The following is an 11416-nucleotide window of genomic DNA, read 5'->3' on the forward strand; positions in this document are numbered from 1 at the left end:
AGACGAACAATCCGGTAACAACTGATGAAGCAGAGCTTCGCATTTGCGACTTGCTTTTGTCATGAACCTCGCTCATGTGTAACCAAGTAATAATTTGTACGTCTTACTAACCTTTATTTCATGTTTGAACGAGGTAAATGAAGCTTGCATATGTGTATTTCTAATACGATTAATTCGAGTCCATAAAATGGCCGCTGCTTTGAAATAGCTTCTGCGCATGCGTCAGTCACACTCACGTGTCCTGACGTGTTTGCAGGTTTGGAGGGAAATAGTTGCGCATGCGTAATACATAGCTTTGGCAATAACGTGGTACTGCTCGTGCCATTGCTCTTGTGCCTGTGTATATGTAGCTAACATTTAGACTGCATAGTATATTTTTATAGTGATAAGTTGAAAGTACAAAACCAATGATGTGTTTTCATATCGTTATTTCTATGTATTAATTTGTTCTCGCTTACTTTTCATGTACCGCGGGAAATGGGGGTCTGACTGAGCCGAAAGCCATCTTGGAGGTCCTTTCTGCGCAGGACCGTCCGCCTGGGGAGAAGTCAACCTTGGCTGGTGGAACTCAGCCAGCTGGCAGGGTTGGGCAAGATGCTCCTGAGAAACTGACCTGCGAACTCAGCAGGACGGAGTCATGTGTCCCTATTCTGAAACAATGTTAAATTGCCATTGTATTTCCCTGGACTTTCTCATGAGAACCCCAATCTCGCTAGGCGGTACCCAGAGATGCAAAGTAGGCATCCAAATAGTGTGTTCTGATTGGTGTGTTACCCAAATCCTATCTTAGGACCAATCCAAATTGAGGGATTCTGACACTTTGCAACATTGGGGGGTGGTACACCGTCCCCAAACTGTATATCTACCCTGGGTTCACCTAGGGAAATTGTCCGACTTGTCTGGTGTAGCTGACCTGTCACTGACCCAACGCACTCAATAGGTGACTGAAGATACAGAGCACTGCGGAGTACTCTGTCCGAAATTGACCATAGACTAAGGTTCTACTGAACCTTAAAGTGCTGGCGAAGCACTTTTGCTGGGAGTTCGCTGACCCAATCGGGGTCTTGATCGATAGCTGCAGAGAGGGTGGAGCGCAGGCGTTGCTTCCAAACTGCGGGTGCGGTCCTGTCCTGAGGGGTTCCTGTCCTGAGGTCCTGTCCTGATTCCTAATCTGAGGGTTTCCTGTCCTGTCCTGGGTGTCCATTCTGCACCTGCTGTCCATTGAGGGGTATCCTTCCTTGAGGGTTTCCTGTCTTTAACTGACCCGTGGCCAGGGTTTGGTTTCCACACCAGTCTAGGTAAATATTGCTCTAAAATCTTTAAACCTTGCACCTTCCTATTTTTCTGTCTTTTGCTTCAATAAAGACACACCTTTGCATATGTTAATTTTTCCATGCTTTTGCCGCAACTATTGAATCGTAAAGTCATTTGCATATTTTATAATGTATTCCCATGTTACCCTACCTGTTAGAAATCATATTTTGCATTGCAGTTTGTCATTTTCTGATATGGTCTAGAACGTCCTTACTTAAACTGTCCAAAGAACTTTTGCCCTAAATGCACAGCTTTTCCTGTTGCATCCCATATTAGCTTTTTACATGATTACCCTGACTTTATTTCTCTATAGTTATGTACTTTTCATTATCTTGATTATTGATTGTCTTATTCTTGTAAATCTAATGATCTCAGAGAACGAACTTTAGATAAAGACTTTAAAACTTCCAGTTGTCTGTGGTCATTTTACAAAGTATTGAATGTCATTTTGAGTTGTATTTTGCTGCCTTTCCTTTTACAGCTAGCTCCCTGATCCATTGTGGTCATAGGTACCCGTGTCGGTGGATGGTAAGTCGGGTACACTGAGGAATAACAGTAGGGAATTCACACAAATTGGTAGCAGCCCGTGAAGTCACCCGGTCAATGTATATGGTGAATTGAAATATATGGGCCCGAAGCCGGAAGCGGCGAAATTATTGGTTGGGTGACCTCGCGCGCTCTATCACAACGAAGGATCACAGAAGAAAACGAAATAAATGAGGATGTGTTGGACATGAGCGTAGTGAATTTGACGAATCTTGAATTAAATACATCAGAAATTAAGACGCTGTCTCGTGGTCTATCATTTTGCATTACTGAGAATATGGACTATGTCCAGACCCAGAAAGACTGTTTTAAATTCAATCACAAATTGAGATTGCTGACACATTTTGTTAAGCATACAGCATCTGGAACACAACAGAGTAATATTGGTGCAGATAATCACGATTTGTTGGTCTCAGATTTGAATGTTTGAGGGATTCGGATAGCCTCTGTAGAGGAGACTGCACTGATGTCACTGATGATATACTCGTAAGAGAGTATGCTCTGAGGATACATGAAAGACCTAGTACACCTTTTAAACCTATGTCAATATTTTCTCATATGCTTCCAAGGCAATATTGTGCTTTGGCAGCTCACCATGTATCAGGTAGAGGCTCTAAATCTGTTAAATGACAATCTATGTTTTTTGAAGATCAGCAAGGGATGTTTGGATAATGTAACAATGGAATACTATGCAGATCTGCTGAAATGGCAATAAGCGGGTCTCTTATCCTAAGCAGAATACAAGTTCCTCAAAATAGATGCCCCGGTCACTCCCATTTTCTATCTTATACCTAAGATTCATAAGAACTTAAACATACTACCTGGCCATCCAATAATCTCGGCCATAAGTAGTTTATTTCAGAATACCTCTAAAAATTTGGATTATTTCCTCCAAGGTTACGTGAAAAACCTCAACTCTTCCACAAGAGACACAGGAGATTTCCTCTAAAAAATGCATGAGATAGAGTGGGAACAGGATCTCTTCATGAATACATTAGATTTGTCGTGTTTATATCAGGGGAATTCCCACTCATATGGCATGAATGCAATACAATACTTTTTTAAGCTAGCGACCATTGTTGCTGTACAAACACACTGAAATGCTGATGTGCATGTTAGGATGGTGCTTACGCATCAATATGTTTCTGTTCGGTTCGGACCTATATCGACAACTGCGGGGTACTGCGATGGGCACCTGTTTCGCCCTCAGCTATGCAAATTGGAATATGGGCTGGTGGGAGGAGCAGGTACTTCCCAAAGAGTACGCAAGAGAAATGTCAGAGAATGTGATACTTTGGTCACGCTACATAGATGATTTATTTGTCTTGTGGCGTGTCAGCAAATCCTCTGCAGAACGATTTGTTGAACATATAAATAACAACAAGTTAAATTTACAATTTACTGCCCATCTCAATGATCAGGAAGTGCAGTTTTGGGATTTATCTGCATACGTGGCAGACGGAAGGATACAAACGAAGACATTTAGAAAGAGTACTGCAGGAAATACTGTGCTTCATGCACAGAGATTCCATCCCACGAAACTCAAAAACAGTATTTCATATGCGGAAAATCTCAGAATGAGAAGAAATTGTAGTAATCTCGAACAGCTCTCTGAAGCCCAGTTAGCACTAACAAGGAGATTCAAAGCAAGGGGTCACAATAGGATTAGAAGAGGTGAAGCATAAGGCCAATCTGAAATCTAGGGCACAGTTAATTTTTTCTGAAAAAATGAAAGACAAAACACCAGATGTATTTGAACAGAAATGTTGCTTCATTACCAGCTTTAATGTGTAACATCAAAAAATATGAGCAGTTTTTAAACAACATTAGCACTTATAATGCAGTGGTCCTAACGTAGGACCAAACTACATAAGAAACCCCTTTCATTACATTTTGCAAGGCCAGATCCATGAGACAAGACCTGGTGACTAATTGTCCAGGCATAAAACAACTGGAGTCTTGGCTAAGTGGGGGGAAAGGCTTTAGACGGTGCAATAAATGCAAAGCGTGCACCTATGGTATTAATACCACAGAGGTATCTTTACCCTTTGGGGACAAGAAATGGATGATCACAAAGCCTCTTACATGTAGAAGTGAATGTTCAATGTTATGTTATGTTATTATTAAAATCTTATAGAGCGCACGCACACGCAGATGTTTCATGGCGCTAAATCTAGCAGGTACCGGGCCAACACGGATTAAACATAGACCTGTGTGAATAGACACATTTTGAGCAGCTTCCTAAAGTGTAGCACATTGTTGCAGGAGTGTATCTCCAGGGGGAGGGAATTCCAAAGCTTGGTGGCAAGGGTTGCAAACCTGCGTCCTCCCTGGCAATGTAGCCTGAAAGATGGTGTGGCCAGAAGATGGAGGTTGGCGGAACGGAGGTTGCGAGATGGAGTGTACCGGGGTATGAGGTTGTTAATGAACTGGGGACTGTGTCCATGGAGGGACTTGAAGGTGATGCAGGCAGTTTTGAAAATGACCCGCTGGGGAATTGGGAGCCAATGGAGTCTTTTTAACAATGGTCTGGCAGACTGCCAACGCGGTTGTTGATGGATGAGTCTGGCAGCATGATTCTGGGCCAGTTGGAGGCGTTTGCCAAGAAAGAGTGGGAGGCCTAGATAAATAGAGTTGGCATAGTCCAAGTGCGACAGTACCAAAGCCATCACCACCTGAACCAGGGCCGCGTAGGTGATCATCCGGCTGATCCTCCTGATTTTACGAAGCTGGAAGAAGCAGGAAGATACAACCGTGCCCACCTGAGTTTTAAGGGAGAGATCGCCATCAATGATCACTCCCAAGCTTTTTGTCGACAAGGTGGGTGCCGGAGGGGGCCAAGTTCTGGAGGCCAGTAATACGGGCCCCAGAGTGTTTGGCTCTTGCCATTGAGGACTATCTCGGTCTTCCCGGGATTTAATATACGGGTTAAGATGTAGTTGCCAAAAGTTATACATTGGAAGCACCATACTTCGTGCACATCAGCGAGTGTTGCAACACATTAGAGCCCCTAGGAACAAGCATCAAACGTACCCAGTGGCGAGACATTTTAAATTGATTCATAACAGTAACCTCAATGATTTAGAAAAGTTTGTACTCGATCAAGTGCCAGTGAGGCTCCGGGGGGATGGGGGGGGGCAATAGAGAAAGATATCTGAGGCAACTTGGATCCAGATACATAATATGGTACAATTCGAGAATTCCAAATGGTCTCAACACCAAGGAAGACATGCATATACATTTGCAGAATGATGTTCCACCTTCCGATGTATGACAACTGTAATACCAATGTAGCTTAGAATGCTAGACTCTTCCTAGAATATGTACCTAATTTTACACATAATCTGTACACTCCCTATCAGATCCATATGATGATTTTTATATGTGACTCTTTTTTAATCCTAGTGTTGCTGTATTGATTTTTGTACATGCACTTTAAAGGATAAGGATGTCATATTAAAAATTGCAGATTTGCAAATGTTCTGTATTACTGTTGATGCGATTTTGCACATGCAGTATATTGCAGACGCTGCCAACTGAGGATACTGAGTCATATGGGGACGGAAGTAATAAAAAAATGAATTTGATAAATAAGGCACTTGCCTGGAATCTAGATTCGCTTTCTTTGAAAATTCTCCTCATTTCAGCTTTTTGTAAATTTAATTGGTTGAAATGAAAAAGCTCGATAGGTTTTAGTAAAATCCATAAATGTCTCTCTTTTGTATATATGATTGTATATACATATATATATGAAATCATTTGTATGCAGCGCATGATGAGCAATATTGGAGTGTCATTGCTTATTCATTGCACTTTAACTTGTCTTTTTATTTTGTTTGCTCCGTGGTCTACCTACCAAGATTAACTGAACGATGTTAAGGATTTGTACTATGCATGTTGCACTTTGATTTATTTGTATGGCACTTTCACTTTAAAAGTTCAAAAAAGTTTCATTAAAATAGCAATTGTAATGACATCAGGAAAACGTATAAAGGCAGTGAAAGCGAGAACGGTTTTATGAAGATCGCGGTTGTGAATGAAACACGTTACCTGTGTAGCAAATAAACTATCTTTTGAAAGTGAGCGCGAGCGTCCTGGTGCTTGTTCCAAACATGGACAGGCGTGTTGAGGATATGTGTATATATATATATCGCCTGATAAAAACGCTGCAGAGGTCTGAGTCTCCTTCTTCGCCAGCTGCTACTGGAGGTGGTCGGAGTTTTTCTTTGGAATATATAAATATATATATATATATATATATATATATATATATAATATATATATATATATATATATATATATATATATATATATATATATATATATATATATATATATATCACCAAACTACGCGCTAGTTGAACTCCTTGCCGGAGAAATACGAGCGTGGATCAAAGTTCTGTGTAGGTATAAATAGAATGCTGTATTTATCTCAGTCCGCCATAACGCTTTTCGGCCGTTGCCGGCCTTGATCACATGATAATGCTGGCTCTACAGATTGCCTCTTTTAAAGTGACAGGACACATAGATGCATCAATGGACTTTGACAACAGATTTATTATCTTTTTTGGATGAATCATAGTAATACTGCAAAAATAGGTTTGAAATAAACAATATGACATTCATGAAAACTTATACCATGATTCATTGTATGATCGGTAATGCCTTTTGGTCACAAACATTAATACATCGCTCAAATGCTGAATTGCTCTCAATTAAAATGTAATTGATCTTACATCAATGCTGCTAAATCCACTATTGATGCTCTCTCTATTTCACAATGTATGTACTCATTACTTAACCTTATCATTTATTGTATAGCCTGGGAAGACACTTTTCTGCAGGTCATTTTTATGGTATATTATATATTTTATAAGTGCTCCAAAAATCCTTCCCAGCCAGGATTTGCTGCAATACATTGCAGACAAGTAAAGCGCCTAGTGCTTATCATTGCCGCTGGTAAGTATTAACCTAATGTTTTATTACTTTTCTCAGCAGCCTCTGATAAAGTGCTCGGAGTGCTAAGTGTGCAACACATTAGAAAAATTCAATAAAGTGCCAAATGTGCAAAACATTGTGGGGGCTCAATTCATGAAAGTACATTTTTAAACAGTTCTTTGTAAACCTGACAACTCCATATTTTCTTATACTTGCTGTAAGATAGCATAATAGTTAAAGTGCATGCAGATAAATAAATACAATCCGTCTAAACCTGTATTCATAAAAGCAGTCACTAAAACCCAGCCATCTTAAAACCGTCGATAAAATATCATAGAGAAAAGATCAGCTTCCCTTGGAGTGAAGAGCTATACACATTTGCCAGAATATCCAATAATCTAGATTCTAATTTCACAGATATTTGTACAAGTCCTCACTGGTGTTCAAGCCTCCTGGATGATTTGTGTTCATCTCCAATATGTATCTTGTTTCTAACCTTCTCAATTTTGCCTCTCTATTACCTCTTCTTTTCTGCTCCGGTACTGCATCAATGATAAAATATTTAAAATGGTTTATATCACTATTGTGACATTCTTTAAAATGCCTTACCACCGAGTAGCTAGAGTCGTTGTTGACTATCGCCCGTATGTGCTGCAAAATCCTCTTGTGTGCTGCTAGTTTGGTACTGCCCACATATTGGAGGCCCCAGCTGCACTCCAGCAGATAGACAACATGATCAGTCTTGCATGTTAGGTATTTGTCTATCTTAACTAGTTTTTTGCTGAATGCTTTCTGGTAAGTGGTTTTATTGTTACCATATATATAGGCTTTACAGCTGGAACATTTATAAAAGCCCTTCCTTGCTGTTAACCAAGTTCCACACTGTATGGCCTTCGGACTGCTATTACAAAGGCATTTCCCATTGATTCAGACTTCCTATAGGTAATAGCTGGTGTTTTTGGTGGGAGGTGACCTATCACTGGGTCGTCCAGTACAATTGGCCAGTTACGCCTAATTATACCCCAAAGTTGTTTCTCCTGCCTACAATAAGATAAAATTAGTCTAGTTGGTTCATTTTTCCTATCACTAATGGTGTTCTTATCTGTACATCTTTTTGTATTGCCCTGGAGGAGTTCCTCCCTGGCACATTGCCTATACTTGGTGATAGCTGCTTCTATTGTAGCAGTTGAGTATCCCCTTGCCACGAAGAGTTTCATATAAATATAAACTTGCTATTGTAAAGTGTACATTGGATTAAACCTCTCACGATGAAATGTTTAGAGGTTATAAATACATATGCGTATATACGTATATATGTATATATATAAATTTCAAAGAGATCGCAATGATTATTTGAAGGGAAGAATCTACACTTTCGCTCGTAAGTTCGATAGCATCAGATGACAGAAATTGCCCATATCCATAAGTAGTGCACAAGAGGGTTCCGTGCCCAGTGAATCAGAAGTGAGCTCTGGAGCAGAATCAGATCCAGGCACCAGCAATGCCTGTGGGCCAATACAAAGTGTTCCAACCCCAGTAGATGAATTTGTTTTTTTACGGGAGGACCGCCTGAGAAGTCTCAGGTCATGGCAACGCCGTCAGGAATACAACAAGAAAAACAAAAACCAAGGCGCAAGAACAGAAGATGGGGCAAACAAAAAACAACAGACGAAAACAAAAAAACAAACTTACAGAGCGAACAGGAGACAATGAATGACAATGTCGAACACAACAACACAGTAATTAACCTTTCAAACATGGCGCTTACTAACAAAGAAGAAGAAACACTCACGCTGGGTCTATCGTTCTGCAAAAGAACACATTTTTACTATATACAAACTCGTATAGACCTGCATCAGTTCATCAGAAAGCTAAAATTGCGCAAGCATTTTATTAACACCCAAGAGAAAAGCAGGAATCAAGAAAAAGATCAAACCCCCGACAGTGTGCAGGGCAGTTGGACAGTGGCTGATATGGAGTTCATCCAGGAGATGGCAGAACTGGACCAAGATAGACAAAATGAGGGACATAATTGGAATATAGACATGGCAGCACAACATGCCGGGATCAATATCCACGAGTCCACAAACACACCATTTAGACCAAAATCTACTTTTTGTCCGTTAATGCCAAAAGACAATCTAGACATTTTTTCGGACAAGGTGATTAAAGATCTGAAACTGCTGTCCCTGGAGAGTAGCAATGACTTTTTGAAAACAAGAAACAACGAGAGAGTCGAATATGATAAAGTAATGGAAAAAATCAAGAAGAGAAAGGACATCATGGTACGAATGTCAGACAAGGGAGGGAACGTGGTACTGTGGCCCCAGGAGATGTATAACAAAGAAGCTTTAATGCAGTCAGCTGACAAGGATTGTTATGTCATAATCAGTGCAATCAATGTAATAAACATACAAGAAAGATACCATCAGAGTTTATACACTTGGAAATCTGCGGGATTGATCAGCAAACATGAATTTGATTATTTGAAGAACAATTACCCAGTGACACCACATCTCTATCTCATCCCCAAGATCCATAAGAACGAACTTAGTCCCCCAGGAAGGCCCATAATATCGGCAATTGGGGGGCTTTTTGAAAATACCAGCAAGTTCATTGATTATTTTTTGCAACCCTACCTACAGCAATTGCCTTCTTACATTAAGGACAGTGGGGACTTTTTAGCAAAAATGTATGATGTCAAATGGCAATCAGATTTTGTTTTTGTAACTTTGTATGTGCAGAGTCTGTACACCAGTATTCAACATCAGGAAGGTTTAAAAGCCATCAGACACTACCTAGGGACCAGAAACATTGAACTCTATCAGCACACTACCATGTTACTACAAATGATAGAGTGGTGTCTTGAAAATAACACGTTCCTGTTCAATAAACTTCTCTACAGGCAAATACAGGGGACTGCCATGGGTACTTGCTTCGCCCCCAGCTATGCTAATTTGCATATGGGCTGGTGGGAGGAGCAAGTACTCATGGCAGATTTCGGCACACAAATGTCAACAAATGTGATGCAATATAGTCATTACATAGACAACATCTTTTTAATATGGAAAGGCAGAGAGGAGAGTGCAAGAGAATTTGCTGAAGAACTGAATGAAAACTCTTTGAACTTAAAGTTTACATGTACTACCAGCAAAACCTCGATTGTGTTCTTGGATTTGGAACTATTTGTTTCTGATAATAAGATTCAAACCAGGACCCACGGAAAACCAACTTCCGGCAATACCATCTTGCATGCCGGAAGTTTTCACCCACCAAGCCTAATCACCAGTATCCCCTATGCTGAGTGCCTCAGAATGAATCGCAACTGTAGCACACAAGATAGTTTTGAGACATCTAAAGAGCAGTTGTTTACAAGATTGCGCTCCCGAGGGTACTCTGAGAAGACTCTTAAAACTGCAGAGAATAAGAGCATGACCAAGAGTAGGGACAGTCTTTTATTCAAAGGTACTACACGGGTACCATCTAGCAAGAAAATTGACACACCACGCATCATCACTGGGTACAATGCCTATCATACACAAGTACGTGAAATTCTGTATAGGCACTGGCCAGTAGTACGTAGTGACCCCACACTAGGAACATCTTGTGCCAAATTGCCGCAGATAACATACAGAAGGGCCAAGTCGATGAAGCAGGAACTGGTTTCCAATATCCCGAGCCAAGTCAGTAATATCGACTGACTGCATAGTAAAAAGGGATTCTTCAAGTGCACGAAGTGCAAAGCCTGCCAACATGGCATACATACCCTCAAAGTGCAGCTCTCACTTAGAAAGACCCTATTGGATATAAGAGGGAATTTCAATTGTAAAACGGATCACGCCATCTATGTTTTACAATGTACGTGTCAAAAGCGTTATGTTGGTAGTACATTGCATCCAGTGCATGTAAGGATTTTACAGCACTTACGAGCGGTTGCTAATAATGATCAAAGCTTCCCTGTGGCACGTCAAATTAACGCTTTCCATGGAGGGAGAATAGAAGACCTGAGATACTATGTCATCGACAGTGTTAGCAAAAATATAAGAGGAGGTAATAGACTCCTAGCTCTCAGGAGATTGGAGTCGAGGTATATCCTCTTGCTTGACACCAAGAGTCCTAACGGCTTAAATTCAGATGAAGCCTTGAGTGTACATTTATAACCTAACACCCCAGGAAAAGTCCTGTATCTGTAATAGTAACAATAATTTGATCCATTCGATGCTGTCATTCCCACTCCTCTGAAAACCTAGTGGGAAGGGTGCTTAAACAAGCAAAACTGTATCTATTATTGTTTCAATCTTTTCACATCACGACACATCACTTTTTGGAGCTCAAACTCACGTTCTCACCAATTTATGCACACAAAACATATTATTAATAGTACTGGGAGATTAAACATCATTGTAGAAAAGTAGCTGTATGTGCAAATCACTATTAAATAGGGGTAGGAGGAGAGTATTAGCCCATAGTCGGTTCAAAGCCCACTGGGGCAGAACACACGATGCAAAGATGTAAAAATGTTGACAAATGGTCTACGGAAAATGGACAAATGTTTGCCATATGAAGCTCTTATTGCAACTCAGTGCTATGTTGTATACATATTTTTGTATATAATATT

This window comes from Lissotriton helveticus, chromosome 8 (assembly GCF_964261635.1).
Source record: "Lissotriton helveticus chromosome 8, aLisHel1.1, whole genome shotgun sequence".
Lineage (NCBI taxonomy): Eukaryota > Metazoa > Chordata > Amphibia > Caudata > Salamandridae > Lissotriton > Lissotriton helveticus.